Here is a 22,303-nt window from a genome sequence, read left to right on the forward strand (position 1 = left end):
CACCGGCTTGGAAAGCTTCAAGTACATTAACTGTGTTCATTTTCATAGTCTTTGTGACTGCCACAGGGAACTGAGTTGAATGTGGCAAGGCGTGACCCTCTGTGGCTTCAGAAGCCATGTGAGAAAAGGTCATGCACCTTTGCCAGTTTCTCTTGGGAAGCTTTGAAGCCTTTCAACAGTAAGAATTTCAGCTACCCTGAGGCCACCAGGCAAAGAGCACAGGGAAAGGGAGAGAGACGCCTGAAGAGCCCCTCTTGTTTTCAGGTCCAGCTGCTTGAATGTTTTCAGCCCCTACCTCAGACTGAGAAGAACCTTCCATGTGACCCCAGCCCTTACCACCACTGTGAGAGATGGAGAAAGGGCTGCCTCACGGAACCCTGTCTAATCCCAGACTCCGCAGCAAAATAAATGACTGTTACTGGTTTTTTTTTTAATTAATTATTATTTATTTATTTATTTATTTATTTATTTATGGCTGTGTTGGGTCTTCGTTTCTATGCGAGGGCTTTCTCCAGCTGCGGCAAGCGGGGACCACTCTTCATCACGGTGCGCGGGCCTCTCACTATCGCGGCCTCTCTTGTTGCGGAGCACAGGCTCCAGACGCGCAGGCTCAGTAGTTGTGGCTCACGGGCCCAGTTGCTCCGCGGCATGTGGGATCCTCCTGGACCAGGGCTCGAACCCGTGTCGCCTGCATTGGCAGGCAGATTCTCAACCACTGCGCCACCAGGGAAGCCCACTGTTTATTTTGTTTGTTTGTTTTTTTAACTATTATCATTGACATAACAAAAAGCTGTAAACATTTAATGTATACAAGTTGATGAGTTTGGAAATAAGTATATATCCGTGAAACCATCACCACAATCGATGCATAAATATATCTGTCACTTCCAAAAGTACAGTGTTGTTGACTACAGGCTCATGCTACTCAGTAGCTCTCTAGGATTTATCCATCTTGCATAACTGAAACTTTGTGTCCTTTGACACAAACCTCCCTGTTTCCCTCAGCCTCCAGCCCCTGGCAACCATCATTCTACTCCCTGCTTCCATGAGTTTGACTATTTTAAATACCTCATATAGGTGGTATCATGCAGCCTTTGTCCTTCTGTGTCTTGCCTTATTTCATTTAGCATAATGTCCTCCAGGTTTATCCGTGTTGTCCCAAATCGCAAATCCACTCAATATTATCTTTTTGAGATTTACAGAATTGATACGTGTATCTCTAATTCATCTATTTTAATTGCGGTATGACATTTCATCTTATGAATAAACCACAGTTTATACAACACAGTTATGTAACAACTTAATGGGGGACAATTTGGTTGTTTCCACTTTTTCTCTAGTATTCTTTCTTTCATTTATTTTGTTTTGTTTTGTTTTGGCTGCATTAGGTCCTTGTTGAGGTGTGCGGAACCTTTTGTTGTGGCACACGGGCTTCTCTCTAGTCGTGGTGCACGGGGTTCTAGGGCACTTGGGCTACGCAGTTTGCGGCACACGGGCTCTCTAGGTGAGATGTGCGGATTCAGTAGTCGTGGTGCGCGGGCTTAGTTGCCCTGTGGCATGTGGGATCTTAGCTCCCTGACCAGGGATCAAACCCATGTCCCCTGCATTGGAAGGCAGATTCTTTACCACTGGACCACCAGGGAAGTCCCTCTAGTATTCTTCTTAACAGTGCTGTAAAAGACAACTTGGCATACACCTCCTGTGCACAAGTGTATGAACTTGTCTCAGGTATGTTCCTAGGAGTGGAATAGCTGGTCAAAGGGCAGAAGTGTGATTAACGATCTTTTGTTCACCCTTCCAGATACTACCCTCCACCCTTTTCATTCCTTCTCTAGAGCCCAGGAAGCTGAATTATGTGGACTAATCACCAGGCTCCTTGCCTTCTGCCTCATGTTGTGTTTGGCCAATGGAGAGGACCAATGGGAGATTGGAGGGGGGAGGAAAGTGAGTCATGGTTTTTATTTCCCTAGAGCCCTCCCTATGGGATTGCAGCTGGCTGGCTAGGTCCCTCCATTAGAGGTCGCAGGTTGACTTCTCCTCAAGGCCATCTCTGTCTCCAGATTCCAATAACAGCTCCCTCATCTTTCCCTTTCAGACCTGGGTGTGGTAAGTTCCCACTAACACTAGTTCCTGGGGAGTGCACTATTCCTTGTGATTTTCCGGCATCTTGTCCCTGACTTTCTAAATAGCCCCGTTATTAAACTCTCCTCAAATTATACACTGGAGTGTGCCACCTGTTTCCAGCCAGAACGCTGGCTGATACAACATGCATCTTCAATTTTACAGTCTGTAAATTGCTCCCCAAAGGAGCTACATTCATCCACACCCTCACAGATCTGTGTATGAGATCCCACTTCCCCACATTCTCTCTAAAACTTGATGTGATTTGCTTCAAAACTTTTGCCAGTGAGGATGAGCAGGAGCATCTTTCTTTTTTTTTTTAATTTTAATTTTTATTTATTTATTTATTTATTTATTGGCTGTGTTGGGTCTTCATTTCCGCGCGAGGGCTTTCTCTAGTTGCGGCAAGTGGGGGCCACTCTTCATCGCGGTGCGCGGGCCTCTCACTATCGCGGCCTCTCTTGTTGCGGAGCACAGGCTCCAGACGCGCAGGCTCAGTAATTGTGGCTCACGGGCTCAGTCAGGAACATCTTTCTACATGTTTATTGGTCTATAAGTTTCTTCATGTATAAGTTGCCTGCTCGTATTCTTTTCCTGATTTTCTGGCGTTTTCTTTTTCTTACTGATTTAAACGAGTCTTTTTGGTATACTGAATGTTAATTCAACTTGGACTGAAGAAAATCTTCTCCCAGTCTAGGTCTTGTCATTTCATTTGATTTATGGTTCAGCTTTCAGTTTTAAGGTGGTCAACATCGTCGATCTTTTTCTGGTTTTGCTTTCTATAATTTACTTAAGATAGTCCTTCCTAACCAGAAAGCCTTAAAGATATTCTCTTTTATTTTCTTCCAAAAGTTTTACAGGTTTGCTTTTCAATTTATATCTTTAACCTATCTGGAATATATTTTTGCATTTGGTAAAAGGTATGGATATAATTTTATTTTTCCATATAAATAACTAATTTGTTTGTTGATAGTCTCTCCTTCTTCACCAATTTATAATGCCACATCTGCCATGCTTCAAGACTCCATGTTTACATGGGTTGTTTCTGGGCTCTTCTATTGTCTATTTCTCTATTGCTCTCCCAATAACACACAGTTTTTATCAAAAGTCTGGATATTTGGTAGAGAATCATCCTACCACCTCCTGCCCAAACCTGCTTCTTCTCCAAAATTATCTTAGGCCTGCTTTTGCATGTGCATTTTGGGTTTTTGATACACTACGTCAGATCATGACAATTTTCTTCTAACTTTCTAATAATTTTAATAATAAATGACAACAATATATTAGTAATATATATTATAAATGATATGTACTCTATTATATGTAATAATAAATTATATATAAACTTATACATAATGATTTTCTGTATTAAGAAAATCATATGAATTTTCTTTTAATTTGTTAATGAGGTATATTACATCAACGTATTCTCTCATATTGAACATTTGAATTCCAGAGATAAATCCTACTTGGCTGTATTATTTTTCTTACTACAACTGGTTTACCTAAAATTTTTGCATTTATGTTAATAAGATAGATTACTCCATAATTTGTTTCTTATTTTATCCATGTCTGTTTTTTGTTAAATAGCTCACAAATGGTAGCTTTCTTGCTTTTTGTATTATGTGAATTAGTTTAAGAGGGATTATCTGATTTTTGAAGGTTTCCTACAACTCTCCTGTAAAAACATCTAAACCTGGTAGCTTTTGAATTAGATTATTAAGTATTATTTGTAGTTCATTTCATAGTTATAGGTCTAGTCAAGTTTCCTGATTCTTGCTGAGTCACTTTTAGTATGACTAAGTATCTATTAGTATCTATTTCTAAGTATCTATTTCAGGAAAGTTTTCAAAAGCATTTTGTAAAGGAGCAGCTCTGCCGTGGCAGCACAGTGACCTTGAACATTTCCACATGGACCACACAGCCAAGGCTTCTCCACGGTCTGACCTATATCTTTGCAGAACACCCTGGCATCCTCCCAAGAACATCGCCAAGATAGGCAGTCTTGTGAGGAACCGTCCTTCCGCTACCTTGCAGATTGTTCCCTACTTTGTGGGAGGTTGCCATGAGACAACAAAGTTTTGCTAAATGAATGAAACTCAGACCTTCCATCTCCAAATCCATTAGGCTCCCCTCTGTCCCATGCTACCTCCCAGTCATCACAGGAAGGACCAAGCCCGCCTGGAGTAGCCTCACACCCAAGTGCTTCTGAATCCCTATTCCTCCTCTAAGGTCAGGGTCTAGCTGGGGCTTTTGCCTTGGTTGTGGGGGCGGGGGGGGGCCGGGACTAAAGCCATATGTATGGCTGTGTCCCTCTCTAGGCTGGGCACGGTATCTGGCACAGGGCCAATGACATCCCAGAGGCTCAGAAAGTCTGGGTGATTGAGATGGATTGGCTTTTTGATTTGAGGAGCCTCAGGCACAGAATAGTGCTGACTTGAGGAACTATGCTCCTGCCGTGACTCATACAGCAGGACCCTTTAATGGGGAATTATGGAAAGGTACTGCCTGGAGCTATCTTAATTAAGAACAACCTGATCTTGATTGCAGCCTCTGAGAGGACTCTCCTCCTCATCCTCCCGTCTCCTTCTCTCCTTGACATCTAGAGGCAGAATCTGGCTTCCTTTGACAAGGCTTTCCTTCTCCCAATAACACTGCTGACAGGCTCAGTTTGGAAACAGTTGAGCTAGTTGGGGATGGCAGCCCTTCAGCCAGGCTCCCTAATGGGCAACCTAAATCAGTGGTTAAGAGAGATCTCACTGCACCTGTGTTGCCCTGGCTCTCAGGAAAGGCTGGGGCTGAGGTTAGAAATAGGCTGAAGATAATCAGGTTGGCTGCTCTTCCCAGCAGCCACTCTCCCTACCCCTGTCCAAAGCTAATTTATCCTGGAGACTATGCTAACCAGAGAATAAAGATGGACTCCCTCTACCCCCACCACCTCTCATCTCCAGTCCCCAACATGAGGGCAGGCTGGGCCTGAGCCCCCAAAGGAAGGAAGGGTACCACCATTCTCTCTCCGTGTGCAAGGACATCTTATTAGGATGTTCGGGGGCCACAACAGAGGACTGGGCTCCAGGAAGTTCTGGCTTCCCAAGCCAAGTTCCAAACCCTAGCCCAGAACCAGATACCACCTGACAGCTTCCTGTCAGCCCAGATTCCCTCACTCAGCCTCTCCCAGGAGTCTCCATCACTGGGCTCCATCCACTCCATCTTTATTCAGTGCACATTTACTAATGTGTGTGAGGTCCTGACACGTTGTGGTTCCATGTCCTTCCTTCCCTTACACCTTCTCCAAACACACACACACACACATTATACTTTTAAAATCAAGTATTTATTGAACTAATAAGAGTTTCCAAAAAAGCTTTATCACCAGGTACGACTCATCTTTTAGTTGGTGGCTTTAGGTGTCTCTGGTGCCCAGCTTCTCCAGAGAGTAATTAATAAAGTGTAAACAAATATTTAAATCATTTGGGAGATCACTAAGTAAAAGCCCTAGGGGTGAGCTTCTTGTAATGATATGGCCACTCCTTAAATCATCTGTGGGCAAAAACTTCTTAAACAGGGAGCCTCTTGAATAGAAGTCCTACTTGAATGAACAGAGCCATTAAACTTCACCTGGCAGGACAAGATGGGGAATACTGTATATCCACTGTCCTTGATATATTCAGCTGCCCTAACTGGTTCTCAAGGGATACCAGAACCCTAATCTCAGAAAACAGATCCCTCTTACCTGGAGCCCTGGCTCTGCTTCTGCTACCTAACCCTGTCCAGTGGCTTCCTATTACCCAAATCAGTAATTCCTGGAGTGCGGCTCCTGGACCAGCAGCATTAGCATCACTTGAAATATATAAGAAATGCATATTCACAGGCTTCACCCCAGGCCTACTAAATCAGAAACCCTAAGGGTGGGGCCTCACTATCTCTGTCTTAACAGGCCCTCCAGGTGATTCCAACAAGCAAAGTTTGAAAACCACTGCCCCCAATAGAGGTGCACTCTTAGCAAGATATGCAAGGCCCTCCACAGAGACACTGCTGGCCCATAGGAGCTTTTTTGTAAATTAGAAGTAGAGCCTCATCTGGGAGGATGTAGCTATAAGCACGTGCTTACCAGGTGGAGCCAGAGCTGTATTTCAGCCCCTCCGCGCCTTGGCAGGTGTCCTCATAAAGCGAACAGCCTGCAGTCACACACTGCGGCCCTGCCCCCAGGACCAGACCTTCCAGCCCTACATCCCACCACTTGCCTCCTCATCCCTATGTTCCAGCCACTCCAAATGTTTTACAATTCCCTGAACACATCCTGGTACTTCATGCTTCCTTCACAACTTTGCCCAAGCTATTCTCTGTACCTAGAATGCTTTTCCCCCATTTTTCCACCTAGAAAACTACCACAACCTTTAAGACTCGGCTTGGTCATCTCCTCATCCAGGAAATATTTGCTGACTGCAGGAGAGTCAGATTCTACTCCTCTAGGCTCCCTTATCGCATTGTGTTCACCTCTCACATTGCCCTTGCCTGGCTGTATTTTAATTGCTGGTTTCCTTGTCTCCGTCCTCTATAAAGCAGGATCTATGTCGGATTCATCTTTGTAGCCCAGTGTGAAATTAACAAACAGAAACCTCAATTAAATAGTCAAGAGACCAGAAGACCAGAAGGGGGAGCTCTCATGCCCTGCCATGACAGCCGAACCCAACAGGAAGAAGAAAGACTCTTCTATCCTAGCAACAATTCAGCCAATGAAAAGCCATGGACTCTCTGTTTACTCTAGCCCTCCCAACTTCCTTTTCCCCTCTATAAAAGCATTCTCCTTCCCTTGTTGTGTGGGGACTTGCAGGTGGCTCTCCATGGTTGCAGACCTCGAAGTACAATTCTCTGCTGATCTCAAACAAACCCATCTTTGCTGGAGATATATCTGGTAGTCTGTTTACTTGGAGTCAACAACAGTATCAATGAGTTTCTGGAATGTTCATACAATGACAAAATACTGAATATCAATCCTGTGCAAGGCTCTCAGTGCTAGAGATACAGTGAAGATCATGTCAGACAGCTCAACCTCATGGAGCTAATTCATAATTAAGGGCCTGGTACAAAGAGAAGAACAGAGGGAAGGAAGAAGCAAGGCCCTTGCAAAATGGTGGGAGGCAGTTGCTTTTCTGAATGATTTAGAATGATTCAGAAGCTGCTTCAAAAGCAGGGTGACTTTCTACTGCTGTGGGAGGATGAAATCCTGTCCTTTCCAGATTCACCTGTGAAGTCGAAAAAGCCAAGACCAGTCCCATGCAGAAAAACATCTTTAATGGGGAGACCTGTCCTCCCACAGGGCTTGGTTCAGCCCCAGCCACTGAAGAGCCATCTTATAGTCCAGAATGTTCCCTGCCTTCCCCATGGCAGCTGCAGCCAGGAGTGTGAACAGGGATAAGACTAGATTAGGAAACATGATGCCTCTTCTCCTTGTAATTAAGGCTCTAATCACTGTATCAAGACTCAAATCAGGTTGGGCTGCCCCTCCTCAATTAGCAGCTTATCTAATTAAAAGACATGAATTGCAAGTTTCAGCTCACTGCAGTAATGCAATAGTGGGGTTCCTTGTGGAAGCCATTTGACTTCTGGACTCATTTCTACACCCAGTGAGGAATGGAGGAATAAAATAGGAGTTCAGTTTATATGCAGAAAACGTGAATTTTCTCAAGTAGAATGATTTGAAGGTAGAAGGGAGGAGACGCTGAAGAGGCTGTTGCCATGGTCATGAGCAGAAATGCACGAGGGCAAGGCAGTGGGGATGGGGAGATTATTGTAGACAGAGAGCTGTTTGAGATACAGAACTGGATGTGGGAGAGAGGGTGAGAGGAATCAGGAGGGAGAAGAAGGGGTCTAGTCTGGAATCTGAAGGCATTGCAGGAATAGTTAGGACAGATGTTCTGATAGACTTTATTAGCATGGTCCCCAGCCTGAGCCCAGGTCTGTGTGCACACATGACACACACACTCACATGCACATGCACAGAGCTCCACTCCTTTATTGACATGACTGTGCTATAAAACCTCCCCTTTGGAAAGCTCACCAAGCTCAATCAAAGACCCTCTCTGGGGACTTCCCTGGTGGTGCAGTGGTTAAGAATCTGTCTGCCAATGCAGGGCACATAGGTTTGATCTCTGGTCCAGGAAGATCCCATATGCCGTGGAGCAACTAAATCCGTGGCTCAACGCCACAGCTACTGAGCCTGCCCTCTAGAGCCTGCGTGCCACAACTACTGAAGCCCGCGCGCCTAGAGCCGGTGCTCCACAACAAGAGAAGCCACTGCAGTGAGAAGCCCCCACTCACCGCAACTAGAGAAAGCCTGCACACAGCAACAAAGACCCAACGCAGCCAAAAATAAATAAATAAAATTAAAAAAATAAAAAAAAACCCTCTCTGTATTCTATTCCCAGCTTCTTCAGTTTCTCTCTGTAATGACAAATCGTAACCCTTTGCTCCCTGGTGCCAAAGAGCCGCTCCTGGGGCAAGAAAGCAGATCGTGTGGCTGTCAGAAAGGAGAGAAAAGAAGCTCAATTATGGTGCTTATCCATGTGCTGAGAAAGGCCAATTCTCACATCCTCACTAAAATTTGGAGTGGACTCAGACATGAACAGAGATTCATAAATACACGCATATACACAGTATGTGTACACACATACATAGAGACAATCCAACATGCAACCCGCACACACACAGATTCACAAATACATGCATATACACTGTATATGTATACACACATATACAGAGACACTCCAACATGCAAACACACACACACACGCACACACAGAGGCTTCCTCACTCAGATTCATACAAACACAGAGAAAACATAAAATTGCATATGCGAACCCATCACACAACAAACAGGCACTCTCTGACAAATGCACATAAATACATTCACTCACTTAAAACAAGAGTTTGGAAATAATTATTCAGAAAATTAAAACAAAAAATAATTGTGTCAATTACCTGGTTTTTTTAAAAATAAAAACTGAATTGTTTCCTTGAAATGTCTCGCCCACGATTCTGAACCCTCTCCAGCAACACCTTATATTTGCATGGTACATTTTACTTGTCAAAGGAAATTCACAGATGTATTCTCCTTCACATCTCACGGGGCTCTTTGAGTTGTATGTTTTTTGTAATTTCCAAATGTATTTTGTGCTGGTTGCTGACTGTTAGCACTCAGCACCATCCCTGCCCCCTGAACTCTTCCTGTATCCACAGAAGCAGGAAACCTAAAGACTACATTTCCCAGATTCTCTTGCGGCAGGGTTCTAGTTTCGAGTCCACGAATGAGAGCCATTCCCGCGAGATTTGAAAGGTGGAGGAGAAACGGAAGCCATGATCCTTCCCCAGACACAGGCCAGCGAGCCAGCTTCTGCAGGTGCTGGAAGGAGGTTCTGCTGCGGCTTCCATTCGTCCCCCTATGAATCGCCTACATCAGGGTTCCAGGCAGCTGAGATCACAGGTGACGGGACTTTTGGTAATTTTAATAACGGATTTAAAGCTCTGATTTTATAGAGTTTTAAGCAAAAAATAAGGACACATTCCTGGAGTAGCTCACAGAATTAAAAAGATAAAGAAGTAAGCAGTTGCAGGAGCCGCAGGGGCTGGGTTCCCCAGGAAGCGGATCTTAGATGGATATTAGCATGGAGGAAGTTTGCTCAGGAGAGCTGTGGAGGGAAGGAAGCAGGACTGGGCGGAGGAAGAACCTGAGGTGTGAACCTGTCATACTTGACGGAAGCCCCAGGCCACCTGGGGAGCGTTCTGAAGCTGGGATGATCCTTCACTGCTGAGGAGAGGATGTCAAGCCTTAATCCCTGCGTGTTTATCAGTGGTCCTGAGTTAAGGAAGCAAGGCTTTGATGACCAGCAAGGCAGCTTTCTTTAGCTAAGGCAATCCCTGTAGTAGACGGGCAGCTCCCAGGCAGATGGAGGTAAGCAGTCCTTCATTCCCATTACAAACTGGAAGTGTGTGTCTCCCCCACTCCCCAAATTCAAACTTTGAAGCCCTAATGCCCAATGCGACTGTATTTGGAGGTAGGGCCTGTGAGGATGTAATTAAGGTTAAATGAGGTCATAAGAGTGGAGCCCTAATCTAATAGGGCTGGTGCCCTAATATGAAGAAGAGACACCAGAGCTCTCTCTCTGCCCTGTGAGGACACAGTGAGAAGGTGACCAACTGCAAGCTGAAGAGAGAGCCCTCTCCAGCACCTGACCATGTTGGCACCTTGATCTTGGACTTTTCCTGTCTCCAGAATTGTGAGAGTATTAATTTCTGTTGTTTAAGCCACCCAGTCTATGGTACTGCGTCATGACAGATCAAGCAGATTAATACAATTCCTGAAGGAGAATATGGGCAGCACATAACAGGGTCCAGCACAGGAACTGAACCAGGGACCCAGTTACCGTCAGCGTTCTCTCTCTCTCTCTCCACTCTCCCCACCTCTGCCTTTTCCCCCGCCAAGTTGTGAGAGAGATCATGACTACCTCCAGCCCCGCCCCCTTCTGAAACCATAATCCAAGAAAGAAGAGAGCTCTCTCTCAGGCTCCAGTTTGGAAAATCAGAGGGAAGGGCTCTGTTTCACCCAGTCCACACCACATGCACCCTCCTGGACCAATCCTGGGCCCGTGACATGGGGTACTATGACTGACTTTGCCTTTGGCCCCATATGCCAGATTTGTTATCAAAAGGCAAAGGACAAGTAAAGATGTTGAGCAGGAAAATAAACTAGAAAGGACACCCTTTATTTTACCAGTGATTTGCTCAGTCAGATTTCAGTAGTGCACCAACCCTGTGACATCCAGCAAGTGACTTTGCCTCTGTGAGCTTTGCTGTCCTCATCCATCCAGGGGAGATGGCAGCCGTTGTAGTAAGGAGGAAGGAGGGAACACGTGTGACAGGCCTGCCTCGCGCAAGGCTGGCACACAGTAAATGTCCAGTAAAAGGTCACTTCCATGGTGGTCTAAACACTGCTGTAAGAAAGAAAATATAATTTTGCCTCTCCAACCTCTGAACCAGTTTTCAAAACATAGAGGAAAAGCAAAATTCTATCGAGGGCAATTATATTGCCCCAGGTCCAAAAACTCTTAAAGTTACCTGGAATATGCATTTCTCAGATAAGAAAACTGAAGCCACAAGAAGTTAATAACTAGCCCAAGATCTCACAAAGAGAAGAGATAGGGCCGGGTTCAAGAACGCTGAACTCTAGTAATATGCCCGGGTACCCCTCAACCAGCTGCCACTCCACCCTGCCATTGTCTCCACATACACCCTCAACCAGGCCCTTGATGCCTCCCAACCCGGGGCTGCAGCCTCTCTTTTCTTTCTCCCAGACACCCAGCCTGTACGTCAAGCCCAGGGCTGCTCAGCAAGCATCGCTGAGATGGAATTGAAACCCACGGAAGTATCTGGAAAGCAAGTGGGGTATCTGGAAGTAATAAACTTCCGACTGCTTGTTCATTGGGCACCCAGTGGGGGTGGCACAGATTTCTCTTATCGCTCTTTCTTAAGAATCAATAAAAAGTTAGTGATGCATTTAGCAGAGATCAAATAAATGACATTAGGTTTCTTTTTTAACCTTTTATGGGACTGATACTCTGATCTTACTCCTAAAAGTCACTCTAGGTCAGTCTGACTCATCTTTTGGTAATTGCATTGCAAATTTTAAAGACTGAGTCTCAGTGTGCTGAGAAGAAAAAGAAGTATTTGATTGGCCAGGGGAGGTGCAAGCAACAAGGAGAAAGTAGCATCTTTGGCTGAGGCTGAAGGATGGATGACTAAGTAGGTGGTGGGCATTGCAGGCAGGAAGAACCAGCAAAGATGTGAAAAGAAAGCAACATGGAATGTGTTTGGCACTGGCAGGACCAAGTGGGAGTTTGGGGATCCTTTTGGTGAGTGTCAGAGCTGACTGGGGTTGGAATAGGGCTGGTCACAGTGGCCAGCACTGCCCACAGGCTAAGGCAGAGGTAGTTGGGCTGCAGACAAGGGCATTTCAGAGTCAGAAACAATAGACTTGGAGGACAAACTTGTCTTCTCTGATCCTTACAGGGGAGTCCTGGAGGAAGACAGACCTGAGTTCAAATTCCGCTGCTGCCATCAACTTGATGTGGGATTTTAAACACATGTTTTTTAGCCTCTCAAAGAACCTCTGTTTTCTCAGGGGCTGGAGGCAATAATAGTTCTCCCCTTAGAGTCTGCAAACTCAATGCCTACATATGCCAAGGCAGGAAAAATAAATGACTTTTCCTGGGTATAAAATAACAAGGGATTGCATTCAACTTCTAATGCTAGAAGTAGGCAAACACAAAATATTTTTTAAAACACTGTGCAAGCTAAACAAAACACACTTGGCCAACGTATAAACAGCATGTAAATTCTTGATTATCTCATAAGATTGTTGTGAGAATTAAGTGAGATAATGCATATAAAGTGCTTTGTAGAGTCGAGAAGCTAAACAAAAATAGGCTTTCGTTTATACGAAGTTCAAGAACAGGCTAAACTAATCTATGGTGATAGGAATCAGAAGAGTGTTTATCTGGGAGGAGGAAGGGCATTGATTGGGTATGCAGGAAACTTTATGGTGTGTTGGAAGTTTTCTATTTCTAGTTCTAGGTTGAGTACAGGTCTGTAAACATGTATAAAAATTCATTGAGCAGTACGCTTAAGCTTTGTGAACTTTGATGCATAAAAGTTACACTTCAATCACAAAGGAAATTTTAAAAGAAGTCCTTCACAGAGTAGTAAGTAATTAATAAATGGTTGTGCTTTCTGGGCGGCGGGGAGGGAGGGCGGGCGGCCTGCTGGGTCCGCGCGGCCTCGGGGCCGGCCGGAGCCCGGGTCCCCGCCCGCCCCAGCGCCCGCCGCTGGCCGAGCCCCGCCCCCCGTGTCTCCATCGTGGGTCGCGGTGGTCGGATGTGCGCCCGGGTTCACGGGACAGGCGGGCGCAGAGGTCCCTTGTGTTGGCGGGGGTGGGTGCGGCGAGGTTCCGGCGCCTCCGCGGAGCATCGTGGGTCTGGGGCTGTGGGCGCTGCGGCTTGCTATCCTCTCCGCACTTTCCCGGCTCTGAAGCCTCGAGAACACGGCTAGGCAGCAGTAGTTTAATGGGGAGTTTGCCTGCTGGGAACTAGGGGCCTGCTGGGGTCTCAGTTCTTGGCTGGCCCCGGAACACGAGGTTGCCAGGTGTGTGACGGCAGCAGGTAGGAGTGAGCCGCTGGTGCAGTGATGAGCAGGAAAGGAAGGACACTGGCTGTTGGCCTGTGAACCTCGGCAAGAATGACCAGCCGACACAGTCCAGACCAAGGTCCGTGGGCCCAGCTCGGTCCTGTGCGTCTGGTCAGTGGAATAGACCTGAAGGTGTGGCTCTTGTCACTCTAGGACTGGCTTCAGGACAGATTCTGCTGATGCGCCCAGGGCACCGCCCTCAGTTCTGCAGGAGAGTGCGCCAGAGGGGAGCCAGGGGGTGTGCCCGACTCAGCACGGTGGCCACGCACATCCAGTGTGCCGGCAAGGGCAGTGGGGAGCCGGGGAAGTCATGGCCTTGGGAATGTCCTCTGATGAAAAAGAACCCGTGGGCTTATGAAATAACTTTTGTGTGGAACGTTGGTGTGCTGAAAAGCAGTTCTGTGTGCTTTTCCCCCTTGGTGTGGATCAGCAGTGCTGAGGCGGCAGGCGTGATACAGAAGTATAAGCAGAGACCACTGGGAATCCCCAGACTCCAGGGAAACTAGAGGTGACAGCCAGCCTAGTGAAGAGGACAGGAGTTGGGACCAGTGGCGGCAGCCCAGCAGGCGCCCCTCGTCTCAGGGCCCTAATCCTGGCTCCAGCTGGGTGGTCAGGGCAGCTGCAAGGTCTTCTGGGCGAGCAGAGCCCACAGTCCTGAGCTGTTCTTCTCTGTGTTTGGGTCATCTCCCCCCATCCAAGGGGAGAAATCTAGATGAGGTTTAAGAATCAGTGCTTTAAGACTGTGGATCTCGGAGTTGAAACCTCGGAAGACATGTTTTCAGCACAGGGTGTTAAAGTGAATGGAAGGATTCAACCCCTTTTCAAGGAGGGTGTCTCCATGTGGGCAGAACTAGAGAATAAATGGGTCTTGAATAAAAAAAAAAAAAAAGGTTGTTATAGTTGTTATTATCATTACTACTTTTATTCTTAACATTATTATGATGATTATGCCACAAGGTCAGTAAACCAATTAAATGAGCAACAAACATTCGATAAAGACCCACTGTGTGCTGGGTGCTTATGTCAGATTATATGTATGTAAGTATGTATCCCTCCCACATGCATTTGCTACAGTGTGGGAGGTAGGGTCTATGCCCCCTCGCATTGAACCTGGCAAGGGCTTGTGACTACTCTCATGGATAGAGTGCAGCGGACATGATGCTCTGTGACTTCCAAGACTGGGTCATAAAAAGCACACCGCTTCCGCCTGGCTCTCTGTTGGAACACGTGCCTTGGGAGCCCCTCTTGTAAAAAGACCTTCGTGTAAAAAGTCTGGCTACCCTGAAGGCACCATGCTGGAGAAATCACATGGAGAAAGCACATAGAGAAAGACACGGGAGGGGTGCTGGCTGTTCAGCTCCTTGCTGTTCAAGTCTTCTTAGCCCAGGCCCCAGACACAGGAGTCAGGAAGCCTGTAAAATGACTGCAGACACCATCTGACGGCAACCTCCTGAGAGACCCTGAGACAGAACCACTCAGCCAAGCTGCTCCTGAATTCCTGACCCACAGAAACTAGGAGAGAGAATAAGTGACTATCACTGTTTTAGCCAATAAGTTTTGGGGCGTTTGACCTACATTAGCAGCAACAGGTAACTAATGTAGATTTTGGTACCTGGAAGGGGTATGATACTGTAATAAAAATACTAAAAACAGAACAGTGGCTTTGAGGGCAGAAGGTGGAAGTGTATTGAAGAAACTGTGGAATCTGATGGCCTTCAAGGATGCTACCCATGAGGACGTAAAGGAAAGTAAGGAAGATCACATTGGAAGATGGAGGAAAAGGGATCTTTGTTAGATAGTGTGTTGTTCTGCGCAGGCTGCCATAACAGAATACCACAGACTGAGTAGCTTAAACAACAGAAACTTATTTCTCACAATTCTGGAGGCTGGGAAGTCCAAGATCAAGGGGCCAGCCAATTCAGTTCCTGATAAGAGCTCTTCTGGTTTGCAGATGTCCACCTTCTCACCGTGTCCTCACATGGCAAAGAAAGAGCTCTCTGGTGTCTCTTCCTCCTCTTATAAGGTCATCAGCCCTAGAGATTAGAACCCCACCCTTGCAACCTCATTTTACCTTTATCACCTCCACACAAGACTCATATCCACACATGGTCACATTGGGGGATAGGGCTTCAATATATAAATTTGGAGGGACATAAGCATTCAGCGCATAATACAGTCAGGGAAACTTTAGTAACACTGTCTTCTGTGGTGAAAAGGAGAATACAAAATGTACTAAATGAATTAGATAATCTAGCAATGGCGATTTCCAGGCGGAATATCAAAGGCATCACCTGGCTTCTTCTGGCTGCTTATAATCAAATGTGAAAAGAGAGAGAACATGTTAAGGAAAGAACCATTGAGCACAAAGGAGTCAGGACTCGCTGGGTTTGAAAATTAAAATGTCTTCTAGAGACTGTCATACAGAGTGAAGTGAGTCAGAAAGAGAAAAACGAATATCATATGCTAACACATATATATGGAATAAAAAAAAAAAAAAAGGTTCTGAAGAACCTAAGGGCAGGACAGAAATAAAGACGCAGACACAGAGAATGGACTTGAGGACACGGGGAGGGTGAAGGGTAAGCTGGGACAAAGTGAGAGAGTGACATGGACATATATACACTGCCAAATGTAAAACAGATAGCTAGTCGGAAGCAGCCGCATAGCACAGGGAGATCAGTTCGGTGCTTTGTGACCACCTAGAGGGGTGGGATAGGGAGGGTGGGAGGGAGATGCAAGAGGGAGGAGATATGAGGATGTATGTATATGTATAGCTGATTCACTTTGTTATGCAGCAGAAACTAACACACCATTGTAAAGCAGTTATACTCCAATAAAGATGTTAAAAAAAAAAAAGAAAGAAAATTAAAATGTCTTATTCTTGACTCTCCAGGCAGGAAATGATGCTAAAAATTTTAAATGACCTCTAGGCAAAGATCAAACCTAGGGTACTGTCAGGATGTTATGGTCTGAAGATGCCCCTGAGGAAATGAACATAAAACCCTTTATTAAGACCTTGGAAATATGTAAGGCAGTGATTCAAACAGAAGAAAAAGTCCCTCATAGAGCCTCACCAATAAACAATAGGGCTTCTGATAATCATTTTTTAAAATTTTATTGTAGTTGATTTACAATGTTGTATTAATTTCTGCTGTACAGCAAAGTGATTCAGTTACATACATACATATATATACTTTTTCATATTCTTTTCCATTATGGTTTATCACAGGATATTGAATATAGTTCCCAGTGCTATATGGTAGGACCTTGTTGTTTCTCCATCCTTTATATAATAGTTTGCATCTGCTAATCCCAAACTCCCAATCCTTGCCTCCCTACCCCCACTGAGGGCTTCTGATAATCTTAAGTGCGGTGTCCCCTAGCAGCTTTACAGGGAACTCAAGGAAGAAAAGGGCTTATGTTATTGATATTTGTGGTTGTGAGTTTTATCTAATGGAGAGAACAGCAGTAAGATTCATAGAAAGCTCACAATGATTTTAAGGTGATTGCACTGTCTGAAACACTGCCTGTTTGGACAAAAAGGTGCAGAGGCAGTACAGTACGAAAATTGGTCTTTGGCCCTGCAAACTATCATATAAAAGCACGCTGAGAAAATGACTTAGCTGCAAACAATGGCCATTTCTTATGGAAAAGAAAGGATGGCTCAGAGAACTTCTGCCTCTGAGCCCAGAGGGTGGAGCCAAGAGCCATGGAGAGCCATTCCCAAGCAGCAGGGCTGAGTTCTAATCCATAAACTACCCATGTGCCCAGCAGAATTTCAGAATTGTTAAGGATCCCTGTGTAACTCTCATTTTCCTTTTTCTGTTTTGTTTTGGTTTTCTTTTTTACAAGAGGACCTATAGTGGTCATCCTGTGCCTCTCCCACCGTTGTGTATTAGGTGGAGTGAAGGCAACCTGTTTCTTTAGTTCACAGGCCTACAGATCAAGAGGAACTGTACAGGAGGAGCTGTATTTGAGAAAGTCATCCAAGGAGCCTCATCTGAACCTGGACCTGATTAGATGACAAGACCCAGGACTTCAAGTTGAGGCTTCGGTGGAATGAGACTTTGGGGGACCTTGGAAAGGGGTGAGTGTATTTTCATGTGCGACATGTCTGGATCACAGGAGCCGGAAGGTAGACTGAGGTAGCCAACCTCCAAGGATGCCTGGCTCCTCGTATTCTTGCCCTTGTGTAATCCCCTCTCACACTGCATCAGGGCTGGCCCTGTGTGACTAATGCAATACAGAGAAGATGAGGCTAGGTCTTAAGGGCCTGGCAGCCTTTTCCTTGGGCTCAGATCTGCTCTGTGGGAAGCCTGCTGCCATGATGTGAGGACACTCACACTACCCTGGCGAGAGGAACTGGGGCCCTGCCTATAGCCAGCAGCAACTCGCCGGCCGTGCAAGTGAACTGGCTTGAGAGCAGATCCTCCAGGGCCAGTCAAACCATGAGATGAGGGCAGCCCCAACTGACATCTGCCCGTGGCCTCGGGAGAGGCCCTGAGCCAGAACCTTCCAGCCACACTGCTCCAGAATCTCTGTCCCAAAGAAAACATGAGAGAGAAAAAAAATGATGATTGTTGTTTTAAGCCACTAAGTTCTAGGGTGATGTGTTACACACCCGTAGATGATGAACACAGCTCTGTAGGGTATGAAAAAGAGAATCCAGTGTAATCACTGGCGAGAGTAAAAAGAAAATGTGTAGACACAGGAGAACACACAGTGTCGGGCAGCATGATAAATGGCAACTTCTCTCTCCTGGTGGGTGTTGGCATCGGGGATCAGGAGGTGAGGTGCTGGGGGAGGGTGAGACTTGGGGAGACATTTTCAAGAGGGGAGCAGGCCTTTTAGATGGGAGCCTTTCCTTTCCTCACTAAACCCTCTCAGGTCCTGGCTTGTTGCTACGAAGGAGGCCTTTCCATTTACAGGGCTCTTTTACATCCATCTGTCACCATCTGGCAGAAACAGGTCAGGGATTACCAGCCCCATGGCACAGAGGACAAAACTGAGGGTCCCACTGGGTAACTGACTTGTCCAGGCCCTGGGCACTTTCTGCTCCTGTAACAGCTCTTAGCAGCTCAAAGCTGCCTTTGGCTGCCAAAGGAATCAAAAAATCCAAAGAGCCTCAAGGCTGAACCTGAAACACAGAGAATGCAGGCCACCTGCTCTGACGGGAACTCTCCATAAGTAATAACCAACTGTGGCTGCCTTAAAACAATCTTTCACACCTGCTAAAATCTGGGCCTCGGGATGCTGAAGCTGAACTAGTATCATTGCCCTGATTATGTCCTCTTCGCCATGTAGCCTCAGGCCTTTCTGGGTCTCTGAGGCTCTTCCCTGTTATGTTGGGTTCAACTGGCTGGTCTCAAGGCTCCGTGTGGCTCTGACATTGTAGGATTCATGAGCAATTGGTGGGACCTTCAACAGTGATGTTGACATACTAATACCAGACTCCCACTTTGAGTCTCCAATCTACAAAATCAATGCCAAACAGGAAATTGCAGGCAGTAATTTATTCTGCATTTTCCCACCATGGGACTTGCTTTATATACATTGCTACATGGACTCTAATAAAATATTAGGTAGACAAAAAGGTTCTGCCAGCTTCCCCTGCCCCTGACATATCGCTCCCCTTTCTGCCAGACACCCCTGGAGAGGGGACCTCCCTGGGACTGCAGTTGTGATCAAGAATAACTGCAGAGACTTAGAGAGTAGACTTGAGGACACAGGGAGGGGGAAGGGTAAGCTGGGACGAAGTGAGAGAGTGACATGGATATATATACACTACCAAATGTAAAATAGATAGCCAGTGGGAAGCAGCTGCATAGCAGAGGAAGATCAGCTTGGTGCTTTGTGACCACCTAGAGGGGTGGGATAGGGAGGGTGGGAGAGAGATGCAAGAGGGAGGAGCTATGGAGATATATGTATATGTATAGCTGATTCACTTTGTTATGAAGCAGAAACTAACACACCATTGTAAAGCAATTATACCCCAATAAAGATGTTAAAGAAAAGAATAACTGCAGAGAGCCAAGCAGGAGGTCGGTTGTGAAAACAACCAAGCTCATAAGGTAAAATGAAATGATATAGAATAAAACAATACAATAGGAAACAAAATAATAAGATGAACAACTTAGATGAATGTCAGAGGGCTGTCTGCCCAGCACCCACTCTTGGCGGGTCTGGAGGTCTTGGTGGTCTGTATATCTAAAAGGAGGGAGACAAGTTGGAGTACCGTCCTGTCCAGCCCTACCCAGTTGACTTGGCCTACCCAGGCCTTGGGGCAATGGGGTCACCCTAGCAAAACAGGAAGGTGAAGTGGGGTCTGCCTCGACCACAGTCCATGCTGGCACCTGGTCTGCTGGACTTGGCTCTGGGGACCCAAGCAAGCCCTGGGCTGACACCTTGCAGCAGCCAATATGCCTTCACATGGGAGAAGAGCAAACTTCCACTGCTTCCCTGTTACAGTAATCTTTGCAGTAGCACACAGGACCAGGAATAGCTAGAAACCCAGAAACACAGTTATGAAAACTCAGTCATTGGAAGGCTAAATTTTGATCCCCCGAAGCAGGAATGCCTGAGAACTCTGGGTGAGCGAGGCCTCTGCTCTGAAAGGAGAAATGACCAGGGTGGAGCCGTGCAGGTCGTGAACTGGCGTGGGAAGCAGAAATGGGCTGGCGGAATATGCAGAATCAGGACAAGGCAGGCGGTGGGGGAACCGGATGGTGCTTAAGTGGCCTGTGTCTAAAGAGGTCAATGTCACCTTGGGGAACCGGGGCTGGCAGTGAGCACATGGCCCTCTCTGAAGTGGAGCCTCGTATTGTGTGTGGCTCACGTAAGTGTAGTCGTGACGAAGTTAACTGAGTCAGCGAAATGCAGGGGGCTCACTTCTTAGCTAAGCTGTTTGTGGTCTTTACAAATTCCTAAATAAAGGGTGCTTGTTTGTACCTTTGAGGGCGCAGGTGAGGTGTACAGTAGCCCCCCATGATTCTTAGCAGGGTCAGACTCAGGAAGCAGGTCCCCTGGCCCTCCCCCACAGAGGAAAGGGAGCCAGCCTTTTCCTGCTCAAGTACACGAGCCTCTCCTTACCAACTTTAATTCCCCTTCTCACTCAGTGAGAGGCAGACCCAAGACGAGATCTCATGTCCAGTGCTCTTGCCGCTGGGCTGTGAAGAAGCAGATCTCAGAGCCTAAGCTCAGAAACTAACACCACATCTCTATCAATTGAAAGTGGAACACTGAAACCAATATCTCCATTTCCTGTCTCGGATCCACATGCCTCCCAATTCCTTCCCCTCTAGAGCATCACGCACTTGGCGTGTGTACACACAAGCCTGCCCACTGCTAGGCGTCAGCACCCAGTGTGGATTGTGGGGTGAAGATGTGAGAACAGAGCTATGGATTAGCCCAGTTCCCAGGAAACACAGAGGCGGGTTGCAGAGGATATGCAGCCTGGGACTTGGCCTGGCTGCAGGATGGCAGATTAAGTAGACACTTTGCCCCCTCCCAGAGATGCAGACAACACACCCATGCACACACCATTCCCTGCCAGCCCAGAATCACTGTGTGGACATAACTGCCCTTACTTATCACTAACCTGCCTCCTCTCTGACCTCACCCCATTCACCATCCCCACCCCAATTCCAGCCCTGGAGATGTTGCTTTTGTACAAGGACCCTGACACCAGAACCTCACCTCTCCCATGTGAGCGATGACTTAGCTCATCCTGAAGACCTCAAGGCACCTAGTAGTCCCATCCAGCTGCACTCCTGAAGACATCAGCTCAAATCCCAGCCCCTTGGCCAGTGCCTCTGCAGGCCTACCTGCCCCGGGCAGGGTAAAGACAGACAACAGGACACTCCCTCTATTCCCTGCACCCAGGAGATTAGGAGGCTACAATCTAAATAGACATTTCTCCAAAGAAGACATACCTATGGCCAACAAGCACAATAAGATGCTCAACATCATTAGTCATTAGGGAGACGCGAATCAGAATCACAAAGAGACACAACTTTATGTCCATTAGGATGGCTATTATCGACAAAGGAGAAAATACAAGTGTTGGGGAGGGTGTGGAGATGTTAGAACTGTCGTGCACGGCTGGTAGGAATGGAAAACAGCGCAGCCACTGTGGAGAACAGTTTGGCAGGTCCTCAGAAAGTTAGATGTAGAGTTACCGTATGATCTAGCAATTCCACTCCTAGGTGTATACCCTCCCCTGCCAAAAAAATTAGAGTAGGCTGCATTGAGGAGGTGTATTTGAGTGCTGAAGACTTGAAGGAGGTAAGATTTCAAGCCATAGAAATATCTAGATGAGGAACAATCAGGACAAAGGGAACAGAGCAAAGGCTCTGAGCAGAGGGTGCCCGCCACGTTAGGGAAACAGCAAGAGGGCCAGCATGTGTGCATCAGAGTGAGAGGAAATCACAACGGAGATGGGGGGGGATGGCGGGGAGTGGCCAGGCAGGTCACAAAGGGCCTGGTAAGCCACTGTAAGGTCTCTCCATTCTATAAACTTGCTCTGAGGCCCCAAGGCTCCCAGCCCCTGGCAACTCCTCTTGACTTACTTGGGCCCCTGGTGGGAACGTCAGGGCAGGGATGCCTGCCCAGCCTGTTCTGCCAAATGGAGGCCATGGCGCTGTCTCAGGAATGGCTGCCATGTGTCTTGGCACTGAACTTGGCAGCCTAGACCCAGGCATGCAGTGTGGCCCTCACACAGGCTGTGTGCCCAGGGCCTCTCCTGCCCAGTCCCATCCCTCAGCAGGGATCACTCTCCCTCTAGCTCAGCCTATCTCCCCATTGCTGGGCACAAAGGAGGTAGGAAGGAAGGCGCTGGCTGTGTCCTGGGTTGTTGATGCTTTTTTCCCAACCAATGCCATTACTGCTAATTGACCTTTATTGCACCCTCCATCACTTGGAAACCCATTATAGCCCCCACTGCTCT

General features: G+C 46.7%; 2 long non-coding RNA genes across 2 annotated transcripts in view; one reads left to right on the plus strand and one right to left on the minus strand.

Moving 5' to 3' along the window:
- Positions 1 to 5,419: 5,419 nt before the first annotated feature.
- The window catches only part of LOC309605622, a 72,820-nt gene continuing 55,936 nt past the window's right edge, over positions 5,420 to 22,303 (plus strand). Inside the window, exons 1-2 of the long non-coding RNA XR_014231444.1 lie at positions 5,420 to 9,604; positions 17,287 to 17,446. This is a non-coding gene — a long non-coding RNA (uncharacterized lncRNA). The remainder of the gene's footprint in view (positions 9,605 to 17,286; positions 17,447 to 22,303) is intronic.
- LOC309605628 overlaps positions 10,010 to 22,303 on the minus strand; it is an 80,921-nt gene continuing 68,627 nt past the window's right edge. The window contains exon 2 of the long non-coding RNA XR_014231453.1: positions 10,010 to 11,111. This is a non-coding gene — a long non-coding RNA (uncharacterized lncRNA). The remainder of the gene's footprint in view (positions 11,112 to 22,303) is intronic.

This window comes from Balaenoptera borealis, assembly GCF_965194805.1.
Source record: "Balaenoptera borealis genome assembly, chromosome: 11".
In the NCBI taxonomy this organism is placed as follows: domain Eukaryota; kingdom Metazoa; phylum Chordata; class Mammalia; order Artiodactyla; family Balaenopteridae; genus Balaenoptera; species Balaenoptera borealis.